Consider the following 25,350-nt stretch of genomic DNA (forward strand, 5'->3'; position numbering starts at 1 on the left):
GGTTTGAACACAAGAATTTTTTTGCCTCCTCTAATGCCATGTCGAATTAGAGGCTTAAGGTGTTAGAGAGAGGATTAAGTTAGTTAATCCTCTACCTTTATGGTTTATACATATGTATGTATAACACATTATACACTGAAATAGACCGGCCAATGGTACTCTGCTGTTGATTTTTGATCCACTTGCAAAGTAAAAGTGGAGTCATTGGATGGTTTGGTTGGTAATTTAGGGTGCTGAAATGTGAGATGGAGGAGTTGGCAGAGTTGGAGATAAAAAGATAATAGGAAAATAAAGATAAAAAGTCTTGGATCTGAACAATCTAACCTAAGTCATTGTGTATGATTTTATGTGATAGTCAAACATCTTTGCTTTAGATTAAAATTTTGGAAGCATTCTGATTTTTATCCTCTCGATATTAAGAATGAGAGACAAACAAATTGCAACATCTTGGAGATATGATTAGTCTGTTATTTACTTAAAGTTGGATCCTACAATTTTTGAGTCAGTTCTAGTGTTGTAGCTAGTCGTGAAACTGAGAATTACATTTGCATTAGCTTTTAATCTGAACTTTTGCATGCGAAAGAGAATTTGGATAGAAACTTAGCTTCAAATTATCAAATTAAAGCGCAGTTACAAAAGCAACTTCATAGTCTATTACTTGACAAAACAAAGAGTAGGGAAGCTGTGCTAGTCAAATGTCTTGGACAAACTTAAGATCACGATAGAAACTAGGGCAACAAATTAATGCATAGAGACTAATCCTTATTTATTTTATTTTATTTTTACTTTTTTCCCATCTGGAATTTAACACGCTTGCAGTACTCTCCAAGTGCCCACATTGGGAAAATGTTCCTGTATTGTGCATAATGTTGCATATAATTCTTCATGACGACTCCGGTGATTTCCTGTGAGGATAATTTCCATGGTTAGGAAGTTGTAATCTTTGAAGAACATAACTTTTTGAAATAACAAAACCATAAATTCTAAAAGTACTAACAACTTTGTGAACTCAATTGACTCAATTGTGTCATTTCTTCCAAAATGTATGAACCATTTTGGGTCACACATAAGTATTTCCAAGGTAAATTACCTGCTGTGGAAAATCACCATCTTCCATCTATGCATTGATCAATAGCTTTGCTGCTCTATGTAAAGGTGTTGGATCTCTCTCAGCCTAGTTAATAAGAAACAGATAAAAAAAACCTTTAATATAAGACAATTGTATATAGGTATGTTAACTAACTTATATGCTTCATGATATAACTCTCGAAATTGATACTAACCTGTCCACCATAAATAAGACCCAACATAGCCCATGATGTTTGTACTAGATTTGTTATGTTTCCTTCCAGCGGTTGATATTTCTTTTTCATGCATAAAAATCATCGAAATGAGTAAAACATAAAACTTTGGAAAAAAAACAGAGCATTTGGAATAGTTCTATCATTTCTCACATTATTGTCGGGTAGAATTTTTCTTTTTCTTTTTCTAATATATATATTGTTGTGCCCAGTTTGGAATTCGAACTTGTCAACACAGTTTAATTAGGTGTTAGAGACAAGTCTATAATTGAACACAAAACTTAGTTATGGAAGTTACCATAGAAGGGCATGATTCCAATCTCTCTTCCCAACCTTCCTCTTCATTTTGTATTGAAAGCAAAAATTCAATGCCTCTACGAACTGATTGGCTGTTGCTATAAGTCTTTCCGGCTAAAACTAACCCTTGCAGCACAAAAAATGTTCCATAGATGAAGCAAATTCCCCAATAGCCATACCTGCTCATGTCATTGAACATATCAATTCCAATTGCCACAACTCTTCATTTTTAATTTTTTTTAATGTCTACATATATATATATATATATATTTAGAAGTGAAACTAGCTCACCAAGAACCATTGGGCCACTGTCTCCGCTCAAGGAAACCTATTGCTTTTGCCACTGAAATTTCGATTTCTTTCTCCCGATGCGTTGGACGTAAACGTTTGAATAACAATAGAGCATGGATTATATATGCGGTGCAGTCCACATGTGTAGACAACCAATTGACCAAGGTTAATATAAGCTATCCATGGTGTGAAAAATATTTTAATGATAATGAACTAAATTAAAACTTACTCTATCTCGACCATAATGTCAGCAAAAACTTCTGAAGGATTCAACATCTACATAAAGAGAAATGTGATAGTAAAAATCATTGTTTCATATTAAATGTTAAAAAGTCGGGTTCCTGTAAACTACGAAGAGGACTTGTTTGGGTGTAAAATGATACAAATTACCAGAGTAGTATCCTGGTGGTTGGTGGCTTACTCCCATGTGGATTAGTGACCACGAGGAGATGAATTCTTCTCTTTGGGGTGGCGTTTGGGGGCATGGGCTACCGACTCCTTGTTATTATACCCTAGGTGACTCGAGTCAAACTATGGCTTAAACCAGTCTTGAGGGAGTACTTGTGTATTCTCTATGTACGATACTCCGCGTTGTTAGTATTAGAATCCTATTCTAGTTGGATTTATCAATCCCTTAGACAAAACCTATTTAATTTATAATTGTTTTGTACTTAGTTTTAGATGTCCAAGTGGATTCAAGTTAGGAAATTTAATTTGATTTCAAAGAAGCAAGATATATCAACATACAGGTCCAGGCTGCTAAAGGTACAAGCTAGCATAGCCAAGCTTAAAGACATAGTCAAAGCATCATGTCTCAATTAATTCTATGTATTGCCTTGCAATGCAAAAAGTACTTGAATTGTTTGGTTTTGATTTATGTCAAGTCTCAAAGTACGTGCACACAAATAATTGGTTTATCTAGTGGGATGTTGGAGTTGATTATGCACTTTGTTAAGCGCTCGAGCGAGGAACCCCCAAATGATTTATTTTGAGGCAGTTTCAAGCTCATAATTTAATTGGGATTAGTTCTCAAACCATCTGATGGTATCTCCACTATAAATAGGACCTTAGCAAGTGTACCAGAATAAGCATGGAGTACTTTTTGAATACATTGTGCTGAAGGTCGTTCAGTCTCCTAGTTTTCTAAATAATTATTCATACATTGGTGGATTTCCAAATTTTAAAGGGTAAGTAAAAATGATACAAGCTCTTACAATCTATGCTAAGTGTTTACCTGGAAAGAAATTAGTGGAACTGGTGGCTCCCAAATAGCAAATCCACCACTTTCAGGACTCTACGTGAAGAAAAAGGTATAAAAAAAAAATATAATATATTGTTGTCTGAGTCATGTGCCTGCCTCTATGCATTAGAGTTGAAAATGATCTTCATTGTCAAAAATCAAATATAATATGTATGTTGTACCTGTAAGAATAGAAGGACATTCACTGCATCATATAAACTCTGATTGTCAGCTTTTTCCCCTACAATTTCAGTAGGCATTTGCGAAAATGTTAGTAGACACTGCAAACAAATGGGAAAATTTGGTTATGACAACTTCAAAATGAACAACTCAATGCATGAGATTCCCGCTAAAGTGGGGTCTACAACCCCAAATTGCTAATTACCATTGAATTGTTATATAGTTGTAACATAAAGCAAGATTACCTTCAGTGATTCAGCTATGCAGTCCGAGACTCCCCAACCATGATCTTGATCAGAGAAAGTCCATGCTCCTTTAGTAAAGCAACGATACATGCTCTCAAAATCCCCAGCTGGATTGTTTTGGATCTTCAAATTTGAAGAACATACAATGTTAATGAGTGAAATGAAGTCGTTGCATACATTTTGTGCGCGCACAAACAAAAATCATGTTTTTTTTTTTTTTTTTATAAGAAGAAACCTGTGATTCTTTTATGTAAACATGTGCCTTCTTGAGAGAATCCCCATATTCGTCAGCCATATTACTTGCTATAATTGCCTGAGTGGCGAAAGTAGTGTCCCATAATTGGCTGCCAAAACTCTACAATTCAACAAAGTAGTTAACAAAAATATCCTGCTTTCAAATTATAAAGGGTGATTTGGTGTAACTGTAAGGTTTGTCATTTGCGTTTCTAGTGGTGCAGGTTCAACTCACAAAAACCTCTTAGAAAATAGGGATGAGGTTGCTTATGTCTTAGTAGGAAACTATTATCGTAAGTTGTAGGTTTTTATGATATAAACCGGCATTTTCATTCCATCTTCAGCAAGCCACAAATAATCAGGAATTCGGGCAAGATGATGCTTGAACTCATCGCAGGGTTCTCTGCCCACCAACACATCATTTGCAAACTCTGTAATAAGAACATATTAGACTTGTTTCACACTTCCAATACGAAGAGTTTCGAAACCGATAACCCATTTGATTTTGTTTGTGTTACTCGCCTTTTCGACACATCCTATGGTAATGTATCTGCTACTCTCTGCTCCATAACACATGTACTTGACTATTTTTTGGATGGCTCTCTCTCTTATCTTGTTGAAGGGCCAACAGTTCATGATCGGCTCACTTAGATAATGAAGACTATCCCAAAGGAGATCTTGTATGAAGGTATTGTTGGATATCTTTCTCTCCGAGAATATGTAATTTACAGAATATTAACAACAGATATTACATACAGACAGAATAATAAACAGAAACAGATCATGTAGATTTTCCCTTAACAGAATAATAAATAAAATACAGAACTTACAACTTTCTTGAAAATCAAACTTAGAACAAATTTGTGATTGAGGCCAGTGTATGGACACTGTGTCTTTAAGACAGAAATTCGTCCTCTCCTAGGTGCTTGAGAATAATGGACGTCCTGCCTCCAGGATTCAACAATCACCCCAAACAGATGCAGCACTGCAACCTTGTTTGTATAGCGAACCAGAATATGTGCTTTATACTCCCTCAAACTTAAACTCTAAAAATGGAATATGCAAGATGAATAGAGAAGGAAAAGGAAGATCTAAAAAAATAGTTATATTTTTCTTCGAAATAACCAGAATGGAGGACTGCCTAATATAGGCAATGGAAACACTGTTTCGAAAAGACTGGTCTCTGCAACTTTGAAAAATCAGTCCGTTGATGTCCGTTGAAATTTGAATGTAAAATTCAAACTTTCTACCAACTAACTAATATCAATTCAAATAGCTTGGGCCCATGAAAATAAGTAATGGGCTTGACCCAAACCCAACTTATCTAGGACCTTACCATGTCTAATGTTTATAAACCTCAATTAGAAGTCAATTTCCCATTCACCTAAAAATGGTTTGACTCACTAATTATATAATCTAGTTCACCAAATAAGTAGCATAAAGTTTCCGAAACATCATAATTTAAATCATTTTTCCAACAATCCCCCACATGAATGAAATTGACGAAAAGGAAATGCAACAACATGCAACCTGAGAAAGTACAAAATTGAAAATATCCTGCAAAGGATAGGTAGCTTTTGGCTTTGAACCTTCCCGTGTGAAAGACGATCAGGTTTACTGGCTGATTAGTGAACATGATGTCTTGAACTATTCTGCCATTGGTGTAAACCGAGACAACAGTCTGTCACACAGTTTTATTTCCTTACACAATCTGGTTCTATCGGTTGTGCCCATTTTGGCCCTGGACAATACCTGGTTTTCCTGAGTGCTCTAGAGAATTAGCCTTTTTCCAATTCCCATAGAACCGGCCCAGTTCACACTCATATAGGTGATTCTCATTAAGAGTATTCTGCTATACCCCACCTGGATTTCGAAGATATGAATATCATTAAAAGCAAAGCTTAACCTGATTAGCGCTGCAGACATCACTATGTCATCATAGGAAAGGGTAGGAAAATTTTCCCTTAGTGATACTAACGAGTCACACATAATTCGGTTGTCCCTTTGAACCTAGATTTTGGGATCTCCAGTCAACTAGGTTGGGTTGCCATTAAGGCGACTCTTTAGTTAAAAGGCTTTAATCCCATTCCCCTCGATGATCTTAAAACTTGCTCTCTGGTCAAACCTTTGGTTAACGGATCCGCGATATTATCTTTTGACCTTATGTACTCAATGGAGATAACTCCATTTGAGAGCAGTTGCCTAACAGTATCATGTCTACGTCGAATATGACGAGACTTACCGTTATACATATTATTTTGTACTCTTGCCATTGCTGCTTGACTATCGCAATGAATGCAAATGGCTGGCACAGGTTTTGGCCACATTGGGATATCCTCTAGAAATTGACGAAGCCACTCTCCTTCTTCACCTGCTTTATCTAAAGCAATAAATTTGGACTCCATTGTGGACCTTGCAATGCATGTCTGTTTGGATGACTTCCATGAGACTGCTGCATTTCCCAGGGTAAAGACATAACCACTAGTAGACTTAGAGTCTTTAGTGTCTGAGATCCAATTAGCATCACTATAACCTTCTAATACTGCTGGATATCTCATATAGTTCAGCCCATAGTTTCGAGTATACTTTAGATATCTAAGTACCCTAACTATTGTTGTCCAGTGGTTTGTTCCTGGATTGCTTGTATACCTACTTAATCTGCTAACTGCATATGCTAAATCTGGACGAGTGCAGTTCATGAGGTACATTAAACTTCCGATGATCCGGGAGTATTCTACTTGTGATACACCTTCACCCATATTCTTCATCAAATGAAGATTAGCATCTATAGGGGTCTTAGCGAGACGATCGTCATGCTTGTTAAATTTCTCAAGTATTTTATCAACATAATGTCCTTGAGACAAGGTATATCCTTCAGATGTCTTTGTAATTTTTATTCCAAGTATAACATCTGCTATTCCCATATCTTTCATGTCAAACTTAGAGTTCAACATTTTCTTGGTAGCTTTGATCATTTCATTATTACTACCAAGGATGAGCATATCATCTACATATAGGCAAACAATGACATATCCCTTTTCTTTGTTTCTCACATAAACACATTTATCACATTCATTAATTTTAAAGCCATTTGACATCATTACATTGTCAAATTTTTCATGCCATTGTTTAGGTGCTTGTTTTAGACCGTAAAGAGACTTCACAAGTTTGCACATTTTTTTCTCTTGCCCTGGAACCACGAACCCTTCTGGTTGTTCCATGTAAATTTCCTCATTCAGATCGCCATTCAAGAATGCAGTCTTAACATCCATTTGATGGATCTCAAGATTATTCAAAGCTGCAATAGCTATTAACATTCGAATAGACATTATTCTTGTTACAGGTGAGTAAGTATCAAAATAATCTACTCCTTCAGTTTGCCTGTAAACTTTAACTACAAGTCTCGCCTTGTATTTATCAATTGAACCATCCGGCTTCATCTTCTTTTTAAAAATCCATTTGTAACCAAGAGGCTTACAGCCTGGTGGAAGATCCACCAATTCCCATGTATGATTTTCCAGGATTGATTCAATTTTACTATTGATAGCTTCTTTCCAGGAAGGAGCTTCAGGAGTAGACATTGCTTCTTTGAAAGTTCGAGGCTCTTCTTCCAGTAAGTATGTTAAGAAATCAGGACCGAATGATTTTTCTGTCCTAGCTCTTTTACTACGTCTGGGTTCCTCCTCGATTTTTTCCTCTGGGTTTTCCTCAACTTGCCTTTGATCATTGTCAAAAGCAGCATCATATGTCCTTTTAGGCTCTTGAGTCAATTTACAAGGAAACACATTTTCAAAGAATGATGCATTCCTAGACTCGATAATTGTATTGACATGAATCTCTGTGTTCTCACTTTTATGTACCAAAAATCGATAGGCACTGCTGTTGTTTGCATATCCTATGAAAATACAATCAACAGTCTTAGGTCCAATTTTAACCTTTTTCGGTTCTGGTACTGCCACTTTAGCCAAACACCCCCACACTTTCAAGTATTTGTAGGAAGGCTTTCGACCTTTCCACAGTTCATAGGGTGCTTTATGAGACTTCTTATGAGGAATTTTATTGAGAATATAATTAGCGGAAAGAATAGCTTCCCCCCACAAGTTCTGAGGTAACCCTGAACTAATTAACATGGCATTCATCATTTCTTTTAAAGTACGATTTTTCCGCTCAGCAACTCCATTTTGCTGAGGTGTATAAGGTGCAGTGGTTTGATGTATTATTCCTAATTGTGAACACAAGTCACCAAATGGTGCTTCATATTCACCACCTCTGTCACTCCTTATAGCCTTGATTTCCTTGCCAAGTTGATTCTCAACCTCAGCCTTAAATTCTATGAATTTTTTCTAAGGCTTCATCTTTGCTTCGCAACAAGTATACATAGCAGTACCGAGTGCTATCATCAATAAAGGTGATGAAATATTTTTTCCCTCCTCGTGTTTGAACAAATTTCAAATCACATATATCACTATGGATTAGATCCAGAGGTTCAGTATTTCTTTCAATTGACTTAAAAGATGCCTTAGTCAATTTTGATTCAACACATACTTCACACTTATGATTTGCATCAATATGAAATTTAGGTAGATATTCTAAGTTAATTAATCTACGCAAGGTACCATAATTAACATGTCCTAATCTACCATGCCAATTATATAAAGACTCAACAAAGTAAGCAGAAGATGTGTCATTCTTATTAGAAATAGGAACCACTGTCATTACATTTAGTTTAAAGAGCCCATCGCTCAAATACCCTTTCCCCACATACATCCCATTTTTAGTGAGTACAAATTTGTCAGATTCAAACACAAGGCGAAATCCGTTCTTGCTCAACAATGATCCAGATACCAGGTTCTTCCGAATTTCTGGTACATGCAACACTTCTTTCAAAGTAAGCTCTTTGCCTGAAGTCATCTTGAGTACTACTTGTCATTTGCCTTCAACCTTGGAGGTAGAAGCTGTAACGCCCCCAAAATAATAACAATAAACCCATCAGGTAAGACATGCATTTACATTTAAACTAACTGCATTCCTTTCATTCATTAGAATTCCAAGACATAAGTATTACATGTTAACCTCATAACAAAATGCCCTACGGGCTTACAGCTTTCCAAGTTAACACTTGGTTACAACAAAGAGTTCTAACTCGTTTACGTATTAAGCCCTTGGCTTGAAATTACATGTAATACATCAACAGTAAAACGACAAAACTATGTCCGCCACTAGCCTCCCAGCTATGTCCTTGGAGGTGGCATGCTTCCTGCACCTGAAAATGATATTCCCATATAGGGTGAGCCACAGCCCAGTAGAAATACACTAAACCAACCATGGACAATGACTAAAACATTAGCAATTGATAGTTGGTCAACACTGATACAATCACATAAATTACATATTTATGTCAATGACTTACAAGTCCCAATTACCTTTCATTTTCCCTTTTTCAACAGATAAGCATGCTAGCTCTATCATCATTTCCACAGATATGTATAAAAACTATATCTCACATTCAGATAAGCATAAAAGCTATATCCACATTCTCAACAGATATGTATATCAACAATATCCACAGATAAGCATACAAGCTGTATCCACACTCTACAACAGATATGTATATCAACAATATCCACAGATAAGCATACAAGCTGTATCCACACTTCACTTCACAAAGATAAGCATATGAGCTCTATCTTCACTTCTCTAGACAAGCATATGAGCTCTGTCTACGGAGTACATCCCCTATCTCCTCCAAATACCTATCCGGTTTAGAGGTCCATCCCCTATCTTCCCCTAAACCGCGGAGTACATCCCCTATCTCCTCCTCTACACATAACGTATATAAACACATTGGTTCTATATACAATCACACAATACAAACAATTAATGTATTCTAGCAACTGTCAAGTTCCATAACACATTCCATTGATTAGTTTCAGTTTGCCTAATCAACATACATTGTCTACAACAATCACGACTATCCTCCACCGATAGCCCAAAGCAGTTATTTCTAAAACAGAAAATAAATGCACAAATGGATATTCAATCAACATTTCATTTCCTCATTTCTCATCAATTAATTATCCCAATTAATTAAACAATGCAATTAGACCATTTTCCATAATTACCATTTCAACTCTTAGGTCCCATTTTCTTCAATGATTCAGCAATCATTCCATTTTTTTCATGCTAAACATGCATCTAGGTTTATTATGAATAAAACCCCAACTTTTGTAAAATTACACAAAAGCCCCAAACTTTCACAAAATTACCAAACCAAGCCCAACATCTCAAAATACCAAAATTTAAAGACAAAACCCATAGAGAGGAGTAGGATATCCCTACCTCGAAGTTTAAGCCACAAAGGAGATGAAGACTCCAAGATCAACTTGCTCCAAATCCAAACTTTTTCAGATTAAATCGAAGCTCTCAACGCCCTCTATCTTTTTAACAAAGGCCCTAGGCTAGATTTACACCTTAGGGAGATCAAACCTTAGAGAGAGTGCAAGTTTAGAGAGAGAGGGTGTCGGATTTAGGGTTTAATCAAAGAAAAGGACTGAAAAAGTGATGTTTTAGACGCTGCTGTCCGCTGATATAAAACACCCTCGCTCGAGCGAAGGATTGGTCGCTCGAGCGACCAGACACAGAAAACTCTCGCTCGAGCCAAGAAGTTCTCGATCGAGCGAAGAAAAACCCAGACCGCTCGAGCCACGAAAAGCTCGCTCGAGCCAGAAACTACAACTCTCAGGTCCAGAACCGGGGCAACACTACTCCTCGCTCGAGCGACAAACTCCTCGCTCGAGCGAAGGACCAAAAATCTGGGCAGCAACACTATGCTCCCAAACGCAACCAACCTGTAACAAACCTGCCCAACACATCCCATAACTCAAAATACAAAGTAAAGAGGATGCAAACTAGGAAATAAACAACTACCAACCTTCACGGACACATGTCCGGATCATTGTACAACAAGGGTAAACCCGGGATCGCTATAACCTCCCCCCCTTAAAGAATTTCGCCCCCGAAATTAAGCACAAGTTTTCAAAAACAGGTTTTCCTCCATTTTAAACAATGTTACAATTTAACATTCAACAATTCGACCCATTACTGGTCATCCCATCCCTTAAACAAGAGACATAACACAAACATATGTATTATTAACATGCACTAACATTATGCACTAACTTTCCAATGTCAACAATATACTTAACACCTATAATGTTACATTCAACTTCCATATGAGGCAAGTTCCAAAACATACTTCCAATAACCAAAACATTTTCAATGTTTCACAACTTAAGACATATATAAAAGCTCTTAAGTTCAACAAAATGTAAAATTTAAATACAAGATTACATATCAACAAACAAGTCCGGATATTTCTCTCGGACTTCCAACTCACGTTCCCAAGTGGCTTCCTCCACTCCGTGATGTTTCCACAAGACTTTCACCAAAGGAATGGTCTTGCCACGCAGGACCTGATCCCGCCTATCCAAGACCCGAACCGGTCTCTCCTCATACGAGGCATCCTCATCTACCTCTAAATCAGTCCAATCCAGCACATGTGATGGATCTGGCTCATACTTCCGAAGCATACTCACATGAAACACGTCATGTACTCCGGACAACTGCGGCGGTAAGGCTAACCGATAAGCAACCTCACCTATCCTCTCAAGGATCTCAAAAGGACCAATAAACCGAGGGGATAACTTCCCACTCTTCCCAAACCTCATCAGGCCTCGCCTAGGTGATATCTTCAGAAAGACATGATCACCTACCTCAAACGCCAAAGGCCTCCTCCTACGGTCGGCATAACTCTTTTGTCGACTCTGGGCTGTAACAAGCCTCCTACGGATAAGCTCAACTTTCTCCGTCGTCTCCCTAACCAACTCCGGACCCAACAAAGGTGCATCACCCACCTCGGCCCAACACACTGGAGACCTACACGGTCGGCCATACAAGGCCTCAAACGGTGCCATACCGACGCTAGACTGAAAACTGTTGTTGTAGGCAAACTCTACCAATGGCAAGTGCCTCTCCCACGTCCCACTGAAATCCAGGACACAACCCCGAAGCATATCCTCGAGGATCTGAATAGTACGCTCGGACTGCCCGTCAGTCTGAGGATGATAAGCCGTACTAAAGGTCAACTTAGTGCCCAAGGCACTCTGCAAACTCTGCCACAACCTAGCAGTAAAACGAGGATCTCTATCTGAGACAATCGTCACTGGGACCCCGTGCAATCTCACTACGTCCCGAATATACAAATCGGCAAGATGATCTACCGAATCTCTTACGCGCATAGGAATAAAGTGCGCCGACTTAGTCAACCGGTCTACAACCACCCAAATAGCATCACTACCCCGCTGAGTCCTCGGAAGACCTACAACGAAGTCCATAGTGACATGCTCCCACTTCCACTCGGCAATAGGCAAGGGTTGCAACAAACTCGCTGGCCTCTGATGCTCGGCCTTCACTTGCTGGCAAGTAAGGCACTTCGATACGAAAACAGCCACATCTCTCTTCATACCCCGCCACCAAAACTGGCGACCCAAATCCAGATACATCTTAGTACCTCCCGGATGCACCGCAAGGCGCGAATGGTGAAACTCTCGGAGTACTTCCTCACGGCAAGCCTCCGGTACAAACAAACGGTCTCGGTATCTCACACTCAGGTCGGGACACACCGTCAAACCCTTCTCAACTTTCCTACTGGAGATCTTCTCTCGGAGGGATTCTACCTCAAGGTCACCTCTCTGTGCCTCTAACACTCTAATCATAAGTGTAGGCTGCGCAACAACAGAAAACAAGGCCGCAGCCTCGACAGATTCGCCCAGTAGCAAATCAAACTCGCCAAGTGCTCCCAACATCTCCCATTCCCGGATGGCTATACAAGCTACATCACTAATGGTCTTCCTACTAAGGGCATCGGCCACAACATTGGCCTTTCCCGGATGATAATGCAACTCAAAATCATAATCCTCGATGAATTCCATCCACCTCCTCTGCCTCAGATTCAAGTCTCTCTGTGTAAACAGATACTTCAAACTCTTATGATCCGAGAATACCTCGAACCTCTCACCATAAAGGTAGTGCCTCCAGATTTTCAAGGCAAAGATCACAGCTGCTAACTCTAGGTCATGTGTGGGGTAATTCTTCTCGTGTATTTTCAACTGACGTGAGCCATAAGCTACCACTTTCCCCTCTTGCATCAACACACAACCCAAACCCTCTCGTGAGGCATCACAATAAACCGCATAACCCAACCCTCTCTCCGGAATAATCAACACCGGAGCGGTGGTCAATCTAACTTTCAACTCTTGGAACGACTTTTCACAAGTCTCACTCCACACAAACTTGACTCCCTTCCGAGTCAGCCTAGTCAACGGTGACGCTAACCTGGAGAAATCCTTCACAAACCGACGGTAATACCCAGCTAATCCCAGAAAACTGCGGATCTCAAATACACTCTTAGGCTGTGCCCAATCTTGCACTGCCTCAACCTTGGATGTATCAACAGACACCCCTTCCCCGGATACCACATGGCCTAAGAACTTGACTTCCCCCAGCCAGAACTCACACTTCCCAAACTTGGCATACAGCCTATGGGCTCTAAGTAACTCAAGCACCACTCTCAAGTGTTCCTCGTGCTCCTCCTTAGATGACGAATAGATAAGGATATCGTCCACAAAAACAACCACAAAGCGGTCTAAGAACTCCCGGAAAATCCGGTTCATCAAGTCCATAAAGACTGCCGGTGCATTGGTAAGCCCAAATGGCATCACCAAAAACTCATAATGGCCATACCGCGTACGGAATGCCGTCTTAGGAACATCTTCCTCCCTGACCCTCAACTGATGGTAACCCGATCTCAAGTCTATCTTAGAGAAACAACGGGAACCCTTCAACTGGTCAAACAAATCATCTATACGGGGCATAGGGTACTTATTCTTAACCGTAGCCCGATTCAACTTCCGGTAGTCTATACACAATCTCAAGGCACCATCTTTCTTTTTAACAAAGAGGGCCGGTGCTCCCCACGGTGAAACACTAGGGCGAACAAAGCCCTTATCAAGCAATTCCTGGAGCTGAACTTTCAACTCAACCAACTCTGCTGGAGCAAAACGGTAAGGTGCCATAGAAATCGGTGCCGTACCAGGCACTAAATCAATAGAGAACTCTATCTCTCGGTGAGGTGGCAAACTAACAAGATCTTCGGGAAAGACATCCGAATACTCACAAACCACCCTCGGCAATACATGCTGGGTCTCACCACTCTCACCACTCTCAAAGCTAGCAAGTAGACTACTAAGCTCACTTCGCCCTCGCGAATCATACCCCGGTGGCAAAACACTACCAACCCGGTCTCCCAAGAAATGGAACCACTCCCCGCTCAAGGTACATAACGTGACCCTCTGGCGGTAGCAATCAATAACAGCCCGGTATGACGATAACCAGTCCATACCCAAAATAACATCAAAACCCTTCATGGGCATGACAACAAACGGAAAAGGAAGCCTATAATCGGCGACCTCTATATCACATCCTCTAACACCCTGTTTCAGAATCAACTCACCGCCCAAAGGCGATACCACACAAATAGGAGATGCTAACTGTGCTAACTCCAATTCCAAAACAGATGCAAATGCAGCAGATACAAAAGAATGAGATGCACCCGTGTCTATCAACACATTAGCAACCGAGTTGCAAAATAAAAAAGTACCTCTCACTACTGATGGAGCTGGTACTAAATCCTGCGCGGTAACAGCATACACGCGCCCCGTAGGCCCCTGGTCTACCTGCTCACCTCTCGGAGCAAAAGACTGCTGCACAGACTGGGATGACGAAGCTCCCGGATTGGCCCTCGAGGCCTGCACAGACTGAGCTGGCTGAAAACCCTGCGTCTGCCTAGAACCAGACGCTCCCGAAGTGGCACTCAACTGTGGGCAAAACCTCTTCATGTGCCCAGGTTGTCCACTCTGATAACAAATCAAGAGCTGCCCCCTGCCCAAACTCTGACTCGGCGGTCTAGCTGAAGAAGAAGCAGCTTTCTGACCCCCACCCTTCTGCGGGCAAACTGAAACCTTGTGACCCAGCTGGCCACACTTGTAACAAGTGAATTCCCCCTGACTGCCTCTCCCCGAGCCTACACTCGGCACTGGAAAGGTCGATCTAGAGACTGCACCCTGAGACTGCTGAGGGTTATAACCCTTCTGTCTCCTGCCATCACTCTGACTATCTTGGCTCCTCTTGGAGCCTCTCTGACCCTCATCCTCCTCCTGCATCATAAGCTCCATATGAGCTGCAGCGTCCACTAGGTGTCTATACTCTCGAATATAAGACCCACCAATTCTCAACTTGAGGCCCCGCCTCAACTTCCGCTCAAACTCATAGCAACGGCGTTCCTCAGACGCCACCAGTTCAGGTGCAAACCTAGACAGACTGGTAAAAGTAGCCTCAAACTCGGCCACTGACAAGCCCTGCTGATTAAGCCGGCTAAACTGATCCCTCAGCTTCTCCCTAGCTGCTGCTGATAAAAACCTCTCCTGAAAAGCATTCACAAACGCCTCCCAAGTACCACCAACACGAGCTTTCTCGTACTTCCACCATTGACCCGCATCTCCCTTCAGTTGAAAGGATGCCAAGGTCACTTTCAGTGCTCCGTCCTCGAAGCCAAGCATCTCAAACGTCTTCGTTGTCTGTTCGAGCCATTCATCTGCCTTAAGCGGCTCTTTAGTATCCCCGATAAACTCATCCGGATTACACCGAAAGAACTCCCTCTTCAAGAAGGAAGGCCCTGTCTCAGCTGCCTGATTCCCAGCTCTAAGAATACCCAAAGCTCCTGCTATCTCTCTGGCCAAGGCACCCATAGCCTGCTGACCCACTGGCTCGGCCACATTGGCCTGCCCAACTCCCTCCTGCACTGCCGGAATCTCACCCTGTAACGGTACTTCCTGCCTCGCAGGTCTACCACGCCTAGCACCTCTTCCTCGTCCTGACATCCTAATAAAGGCAACACAGAACGTTAGCACATTCATAGGTGTGCCGAAACTAATCACTCACGTCCTAATGCATGGACAACTGTAATTCACTCCACATAAGCACATAAACACATAAGCACTTACGAATTTCATTTCCGGATAATGATAGTCCCAAGACGTTACTAGAGTTCCGGTTAGAAACAACATTGATCAAGTGCTTTTCCAACAAGACTTCCAGAAACTCAAGGATCCAATCAACATCCTAGAAATTAAATCCCATACCCACATAGTCACATAAGCATGTTATCAAATAAACACATAGCATATGGTACTACATCTACGTCTCTATCAAGCGAGACAAACCCATTGTGATCCTAATCACTTCCCACGTACCCAAAGTATTCGAACCCGGTACGCTCTGATACCAAGTTGTAACGCCCCCAAAATAATAACAATAAACCCATCAGGTAAGACATGCATTTACATTTAAACTAACTGCATTCCTTTCATTCATTAGAATTCCAAGACATAAGTATTACATGTTAACCTCATAACAAAATGCCCTACGGGCTTACAGCTTTCCAAGTTAACACTTGGTTACAACAAAGAGTTCTAACTCGTTTACACATTAAGCCCTTGGCTTGAAATTACATGTAATACATCAACAGTAAAACGACAAAACTATGTCCGCCACTAGCCTCCCAGCTATGTCCTTGGAGGTGGCATGCTTCCTGCACCTGAAAATGATATTCCCATATAGGGTGAGCCACAGCCCAGTAGAAATACACTAAACCAACCATGGACAATGACTAAAACATTAGCAATTGATAGTTGGTCAACACTGATACAATCACATAAATTACATATTTATGTCAATGACTTACAAGTCCCAATTACCTTTCATTTTCCCTTTTTCAACAGATAAGCATGCTAGCTCTATCATCATTTCCACAGATATGTATAAAAACTATATCTCACATTCAGATAAGCATAAAAGCTATATCCACATTCTCAACAGATATGTATATCAACAATATCCACAGATAAGCATACAAGCTGTATCCACACTCTACAACAGATATGTATATCAACAATATCCACAGATAAGCATACAAGCTGTATCCACACTTCACTTCACAAAGATAAGCATATGAGCTCTATCTTCACTTCTCTAGACAAGCATATGAGCTCTGTCTACGGAGTACATCCCCTATCTCCTCCAAATACCTATCCGGTTTAGAGGTCCATCCCCTATCTTCCCCTAAACCGCGGAGTACATCCCCTATCTCCTCCTCTACACATAACGTATATAAACACATTGGTTCTATATACAATCACACAATACAAACAATTAATGTATTCTAGCAACTGTCAAGTTCCATAACACATTCCATTGATTAGTTTCAGTTTGCCTAATCAACATACATTGTCTACAACAATCACGACTATCCTCCACCGATAGCCCAAAGCAGTTATTTCTAAAACAGAAAATAAATGCACAAATGGATATTCAATCAACATTTCATTTCCTCATTTCTCATCAATTAATTATCCCAATTAATTAAACAATGCAATTAGACCATTTTCCATAATTACCATTTCAACTCTTAGGTCCCATTTTCTTCAATGATTCAGCAATCATTCCATTTTTTTCATGCTAAACATGCATCTAGGTTTATTATGAATAAAACCCCAACTTTTGTAAAATTACACAAAAGCCCCAAACTTTCACAAAATTACCAAACCAAGCCCAACATCTCAAAATACCAAAATTTAAAGACAAAACCCATAGAGAGGAGTAGGATATCCCTACCTCGAAGTTTAAGCCACAAAGGAGATGAAGACTCCAAGATCAACTTGCTCCAAATCCAAACTTTTTCAGATTAAATCGAAGCTCTCAACGCCCTCTATCTTTTTAACAAAGGCCCTAGGCTAGATTTACACCTTAGGGAGATCAAACCTTAGAGAGAGTGCAAGTTTAGAGAGAGAGGGTGTCGGATTTAGGGTTTAATCAAAGAAAAGGACTGAAAAAGTGATGTTTTAGACGCTGCTGTCCGCTGATATAAAACACCCTCGCTCGAGCGAAGGATTGGTCGCTCGAGCGACCAGACACAGAAAACTCTCGCTCGAGCCAAGAAGTTCTCGATCGAGCGAAGAAAAACCCAGACCGCTCGAGCCACGAAAAGCTCGCTCGAGCCAGAAACTACAACTCTCAGGTCCAGAACCGGGGCAACACTACTCCTCGCTCGAGCGACAAACTCCTCGCTCGAGCGAAGGACCAAAAATCTGGGCAGCAACACTAGGCTCCCAAACGCAACCAACCTGTAACAAACCTGCCCAACACATCCCATAACTCAAAATACAAAGTAAAGAGGATGCAAACTAGGAAATAAACAACTACCAACCTTCACGGACACATGTCCGGATCATTGTACAACAAGGGTAAACCCGGGATCGCTATAGAAGCATTGCCCATATAAAGTTGTTCCTCATTATCTGACAATTGATATGTGGAGAACATCTTTTTCTCAGAGCAAATATGACGTGTAGCACCTGTGTCCACCCACCATGTTTTGGGGTTGTTTACCAAATTCACTTCAGACACCATTCCGGACACATGTAATCCCGAAATCATTGCACAAAGATTTTCCTCCTCTGTTATGTTAGCTTGAGCAGGTTTCTTTTTCATGGTTCGTTGAGTCCGACGCTTGTAACAATCTTTGGCACGATGTCCTTGCTTGTTACACACATAGCATTTGCCTGTGAAGTTTTGAATTTCACTTGTCTTTGAACCAGAGCTACGTTTTGAACTCTCACCGGGATACTTTCTCTTCTTACTGTTGTGCTTAGGCTTCTGTTCCACCACATTAGCCTTAGCCTCCATCAGATTACGCCCATTTTTCTTTTCAGACCCACGGTTGTCTTCTTCAATCCTCAACCGAACAATCAAGTCCTCCAGTGACATCTCTTTGCGTTTGTGTTTTAAATAATTCTTGAAATCCTTCCAAGACAGCGGTAATTTTTCAATCATAGCTGCTACCTGAAAAGATTCACTCAGAGACATACCTTCTGCATGAATTTCATGCAAGATAAGTTTTAGATCTTGGACTTGACTGATCACCGTCTTGGAATCCACCATCTTAAAATCCAGGAAGCGACCAACAATAAATTTCTTTGTTCCTGCATCTTCCGTCTTGTATTTGCGATCCAAGGAATCCCACAACGTTTTTGCTGTCTTGATAGGACTATACACATTGTAAAGTGTGTTGTCCAATCCATTGAGGATATAGTTCCTACAGAGAAAATCTGTATGTTTCCATGCATCTACTGCAGTGACAACTTGCGCATTACTCTCATCTTCTTTTAGAGTTGGCGCATCTTCTCGTAAAAACCTTGCCAAATTCAGGGTGGTTAAATAAAATAACATTTTTTGTTGCCACCTTTTAAAATCGGTACCACTGAATTTTTCAGGTTTTTCCCCATGGTTCACTGGAACATGTCCATGACCCGGGCCATGAGTCAGAGTTGGAGTATAGAAACCACCGGTGGAGGCACAATGGGATTAGGAGGAATAACAGTACCCTCAGTTGCCATCTTTCTGATTAATAAAATAAATTAAATTAAACAGAAATTATTTTCCAAAGAATAAATAATCTAAACAAAAATCTAGAACAAAATATTCTATAGGAAAATAAACAACTAACTAACCATAAGGAGATCTAGAATATATCTTTATTGGAAACAAACAAAATAAATAGTATAAACTAAATCAAACAAACAAACTGTTTAAGAGAATCAATCAAATTGACCAAATGAATTCACTTATCAAATTAATCAAATTATAATGACCAACAGTAACATGACTAAACAAAACAATTAATCAAAGAGTCATACTGTGTAAAAACATTACAATCTAATTTAAACCAGAACATAAAAATACAGAATTCAAATGATAAATGGCAACCCGTTGAGCATTAGACACAATGAAAACTTACTGTAATACACAGTAAATGCTAAAGACAATATGTCCAAAATTCCTAAAGACTAAACTGATCATGCTCCATGAATCCAAATAAATGGATAACCACATACTGCTCATATAGGAAACAAACAAAATAAAACAGTATTCTAATAATATAGAAAACCATTAAACCAGAAACTGAACATACTGCTCATATATTAAAAAACAACTTATTCAACACACATGGCATGTGATAAACTACTTGTGCATTTATGAAATAAAGAATAAAATATATTATTCAAGAAACAATGCAAAATATGAATATTTTATTATTCACAAGAATTGTATTCAAATCAGAATATCTGTCAAACTAGTAAATGATCAAACCAGAATTTTATAAAAAATAAAACGGCTACTGCACTTATGAATCTAAAGAATAAAAAATCCTATCACAATATGATCTCATATACTAACAGGAATATAAACACACTGACTGCTTTATTGTTCTGTCTGGAATATAAATAAACAAACTACCTTTATATTCTGTAAATTAGTTTTTTTTTTTTTTTTAAAACGAAGACCATCTATATAGGATTACAACGGTAAAACAGTAACCAACGAAGTATAGAATTTCTGTCTTAAACTTGTTGGATATCTTTCTCTCCGAGAATATGTAATTTACAGAATATTAACAACAGATATTACATACAGACAGAATAATAAACAGAAACAGATCATGTAGATTTTCCCTTAACAGAATAATAAATAAAATACAGAACTTACAACTTTCTTGAAAATCAAACTTAGAACAAATTTGTGATTGAGGCCAGTGTATGGACACTATGTCTTTAAGACAGAAATTCGTCCTCTCCTAGGTGCTTGAGAATAATGGACGTCCTGCCTCCAGGATTCAACAATCACCCCAAACAGATGCAGCACTGCAACCTTGTTTGTATAGCGAACCAGAATATGTGCTTTATACTCCCTCAAACTTAAACTCTAAAAATGGAATATGCAAGATGAATAGAGAAGGAAAAGGAAGATCTAGAAAAATAGTTATATTTTTCTTCGAAATAACCAGAACGGAGGACTGCCTAATATAGGCAATGGAAACATTGTTTCGGAAAGACTGGTCTCTGCAACTTTGAAAAATCAGTCCGTTGATGTCCGTTGAAATTTGAATGTAAAATTCAAACTTTCTACCAACTAACTAATATCAATTCAAATAGCTTGGGCCCATGAAAATAAGTAATGGGCTTGACCCAAACCCAACTTATCTAGGACCTTACCATGTCTAATGTTTATAAACCTCAATTAGAAGTCAATTTCCCATTCACCTAAAAATGGTTTGACTCACTAATTATATAATCTAGTTCACCAAATAAGTAGCATAAAGTTTCCGAAACATCAAAATTTAAATCATTTTTCCAACAGGTATGATGATAGTAGAGATCCTCCTGCATTTTACAATTTAGTACACATAGGCTTCATTAGGATTGAACATGTTCAAAAATGCAGTTCCATATCATAATTGCAATAATAGTAGATTTCCCTAACCTTGCAGCAGTCATGGCGCGCTTTATTCCAATTTATCTCCTCATATGGCTTTGGGTGAATTTCTCGTCTTAATGATTTGACAAGATCGGTGATCGGCCCATGATATTTTCTCCCATACAAGTATGACATGGGCATGTAATTCGTGCGACAGTAGCACCACATTTTTGCTTAATTTTGCAAAAGAATAGAGTTAGGCTTAGACCGAACAAGAAGATAAAAATTTATTCATTGGATGCCTAGCACGAAATTCAGTCATTTAAACTACCTAATCTTAATTAGTAACCTAGTAGATTATGTAACGTGGAAACTTTGTAACTGGTTTAGTGATCATTAGTAAAACAAGTACAGTTGTCTAGACGAGAGCTAGACTTAGATAGTGTATAAATGTTAGGTTTGATCCTTTTAATAGGTCATTAAATTGAGAGTTTCAAGTACAAGAATGTAGAATGTTTTACATATTTTCTTCAGGTAAAGGATACTCCTATAACTTTTGTTGAAAACAACGAATACAAAATGATAAAATATAGGAAATAAATTTCCCTTTTAGTCACCTGGGTGACAAGGTGAAAATGAAGGGAAAAGCCAGAATTCTGGGGGCAGTGGGTTGCATCTGGCCCATTCATAGACTCCCAACACCTGTAGAAAACGGAGAAAAAAATAATGGAAAGTTACACTTTTTTGTATCACCATGTGCAAATTAGATTTTCGGGTTCAACATCTAAAAATAATGACTGATATCAGTTTAGTGACAGTGATATCCACGGTTATACATCACTGGATAAATGTCACTATTATTTTTTACTTCCCACATGCATCTTACATACCATGTGTATACATATAGCATGGTGTAGGTAAAAAACTGTGAAACCCATTTGGTGATATATAGAAATACTATGTGCCCAGAAAAAAAAATGTAAAGTTAAAATCTGTGTTTTAGATTTAAATTGGTACCCATAATAAATCTGATCCACATATCTAAGATTTGTGGACTTTTCTGTGTATTTTTTCTGGTTACGTAACTTTGTTGGGTGATATATAACAATTTCTAAATATTATGAATCCTATATTTACGTGGTATTTTATGGGTGATATATAACAATTTCTAAATATTATGAATCCTATATTTACGTGGTATTTTATGGATCGACGTAGGAGGTGAAAAAAAATGATTATATGTATATCTGGTGACAAATGTTACTTTCCTTTTACTAATGAGATTCTGTTAATTTTACCGAGAGATAAGTCTTCCCCCAAGAGGGTATTCCAGTAGCACTGCCATTATCAAGTATCCATTGCCGAGCTTTTGTCATTGCCCCTTCTTCTCCATCATCAGGCCCTTCTCCAAGCAAATGCAGAGCAACGTAGTTAAGTGCCGAGCCAATCATGGTGCTATGGCCCTCTATGTAAAATCCCCACCCACCATCATCGTTCTCCATAATATAGACATTTGCTACATTTTAGATATATAGTTCATTAATGACTTTGATATTGAACATTAAGGTTGTGTTTGGATCTTGAGTAATACATACTTGATGAAGATAGATATAGCGAACCAATTCCTTTTTGTGTTCCCATGTTAGGATAGTATTAATTGCTCCACTTATGTGTAGGATAATGATCTGCATTAGTTATGTTGCGTTACCAACAGTTGGGTCAAAATTTGACTAGTAATTCCATAAGTACGTGTGAAACATTGTGCGTTTGGTATTGTTTTGTTGTGTTTTCTGCAAAATGAAAATTGTTAATAGAAATTGAAAACCCAGCAAAATTGGACAAGACGCTTACTAGGGGTGGCGTAAAAACCATTGGGCCTGACTGTTTGATTTTCTTATGTGTGAGAAACATGACTGTGAACTTGTTGAATGAAGTGCTTATGCTAGCTGGAGATATATATTTATTTGGTCATGCTATGGTTGTATGTTTTCACCTGCATTCGCATCAAAAGATCAGAACTGGGTAGAGCCCGAGCTCGTTCTTTTTTGCATTTCTTTTTATATTCTTCTCATGCTTCTTTAACTGCTGTTCGCTCTTCTGGCGACCCTGCATCGGGGTTAAACTCCCAAATTTGTCTACCAACATAATTGTTGGTACTAAACAAGTATGATCCACGACCTTCTGCAATCTTGAGCTTCCACATTTTCTCGTTTCTTCAAGTGCTCAACTCCTTTTTTAGGCCTCTGCATTTATGACAATTTCGAAGGTACTTTGTAAAATTTTATTTTTCATACTTTCGAATCATATTATATTTAGAGCTTTTCACAAATGATCAAATACAATGTTTAATTAGCTCTGTTCTATAAGAATTTGTAAAAAAAAAATATTTATTAGAATTCATATGGTAGATTTCAATATTCACAATTTAAATTTTAGGCACCCTGTTCTGAAAGGTAGGTCTTTGGATACAGATTATACAGATATGAATTTAGCAATTTTCTTTATGAATTACAGGATTCTATTATTTGACATTGCAAAAAACTTTCAGTAACACAAAAATATAGTGAGAATTACAGATAAATGATAGTTTGAGAAAATTATTATAGATTCGGAAAAAAAAAATTATATTTTTAATTATTAATATATAGAGAGTATATCACTTATTTATAATTATTTTTCGAAATGGCCCATGAAGTGAAATTTTTCAAAAATATACAAGCACATAGAAGTGAATTCTATAATTTTGTGGGTACATCCTTTGCTTCGCTTACATGTCATTAATGCATTGGTGAATAAAATTGGAATAATAATAGGGATCATAAAAAAAATATTATGAAATGCTTTATGAAGGTTTTTATCCTTTGATTAGTATGTGGTGCTTTCTTGTATATCTAATCTAATGATGAATAATTTTTTATAATCATTTTCATGATATCTTATCTAGCATTATTGAAGTGGTACCACTTGTCATTATTGCAGTAGTGAAATAATAGATCTTACTTTTAATAGATTTTGTTAATGCATGAAATCATGAGTAATGCTAGAAATCATGTAAAAAAATATCATGAAAATGATCATAAAAGATTCTCCACCGTTAGATTACACATACAATAAAACTCCACACATTAATCAAAGGATAAAAAATCTTTATGAAGCATTCCATGATATTTTTTTCATAATTCCTAATATTATTCGAATAATATTACTCATGAATGATGTTTAAGGTACCATATTGGATTGATAATTTTTTTTTTTTGATGATATCTTGACATTACGAAATTAAATTAACACAAAGCAGATATCTAATGCACATAATTGAGGGCAGATATTTTGAAGCTTATGGGTGTTTTGACAAGTTGTTAAAAAGTCAATTTTTTGATTTTTTGACTTTTTTGAGTCATGTTACCTTTCTATTTTTTTATACAAAAAGTCAAAAAAGCCACAAAAAAAAAAGTCCAAAAGTCAGTTTTTTTTACCAATGTTTCAAAACGCCACTTATAATTCATTGCAAAGAGTAGTGTGTACATAACACTTAAATGAATATTAACAAGTTTAAAATAATTATTTTTATATAATTATAAAAATGTTATTATCATCTAGTTTTTTTTTTTTTTTTTTTTTTGGGTGCCTTTTTTGTTGGTTTATTTTCATTTTTAATGAAATTGTTTGAAAATATTTTTAAAAGTTTTATGCTTCTCAATTTTACTTGATGAGATGACCCGAAAAATAAAAAAGAAAAGACAAAAATAAGTAAAAAATAATTTTCTTGCTTATTTAGGCTTAAATTTATTTTTTTTTTTTGGAATTTTTCAAACTTTTTATTTTTAGATTCATCTATACAAAATGGATCAAAAAAGTTTTAATTTTTTTTTTTTAAAATTCAATAAAGGCAAAAAATTGGCTTTGTTGTAAGTTCCTAAACAAACATCAAATGTATATCACTGATGTAATGACTTGAATTTTTTTTTAAAAAAAAAAATCATTACATAATTTAATTGAATGGTTGTTGCATCACATGATTAGTGATATTTGCTTTATATTAAAAGGTCATTTGTAAATGAGTTTATGATAATTGAAAAAAAAAATAGTTCTTTATTTGTCACACAAGTTCAAGGTGAAATTTGTGTTTCTCGAG

General features: G+C 38.0%; 1 pseudogene across 1 annotated transcript; it reads right to left on the bottom strand.

Moving 5' to 3' along the window:
* Positions 1-630: 630 nt before the first annotated feature.
* LOC114268584 (dammarenediol II synthase-like) lies at positions 631-23,418 on the bottom strand (annotated as a pseudogene). The gene is made up of 18 exons (XR_014339491.1): positions 23,067-23,418; positions 22,811-22,900; positions 22,514-22,711; positions 21,833-21,917; positions 21,282-21,448; positions 21,163-21,181; positions 4,311-4,480; positions 4,110-4,219; positions 3,790-3,909; positions 3,555-3,677; positions 3,312-3,410; positions 3,124-3,183; positions 2,119-2,165; positions 1,890-2,033; positions 1,600-1,777; positions 1,284-1,364; positions 1,091-1,174; positions 631-905 (listed from the first exon to the last, which is right to left on the bottom strand). The product of XR_014339491.1 is annotated as a dammarenediol II synthase-like (transcript).
* Between the last annotated feature and the right edge of the window lie 1,932 nt (positions 23,419-25,350).

The sequence above is a fragment of the Camellia sinensis genome, chromosome 9 (assembly GCF_055761805.1).
Source record: "Camellia sinensis isolate YWXY chromosome 9, ASM5576180v1, whole genome shotgun sequence".
NCBI lineage: Eukaryota > Viridiplantae > Streptophyta > Magnoliopsida > Ericales > Theaceae > Camellia > Camellia sinensis.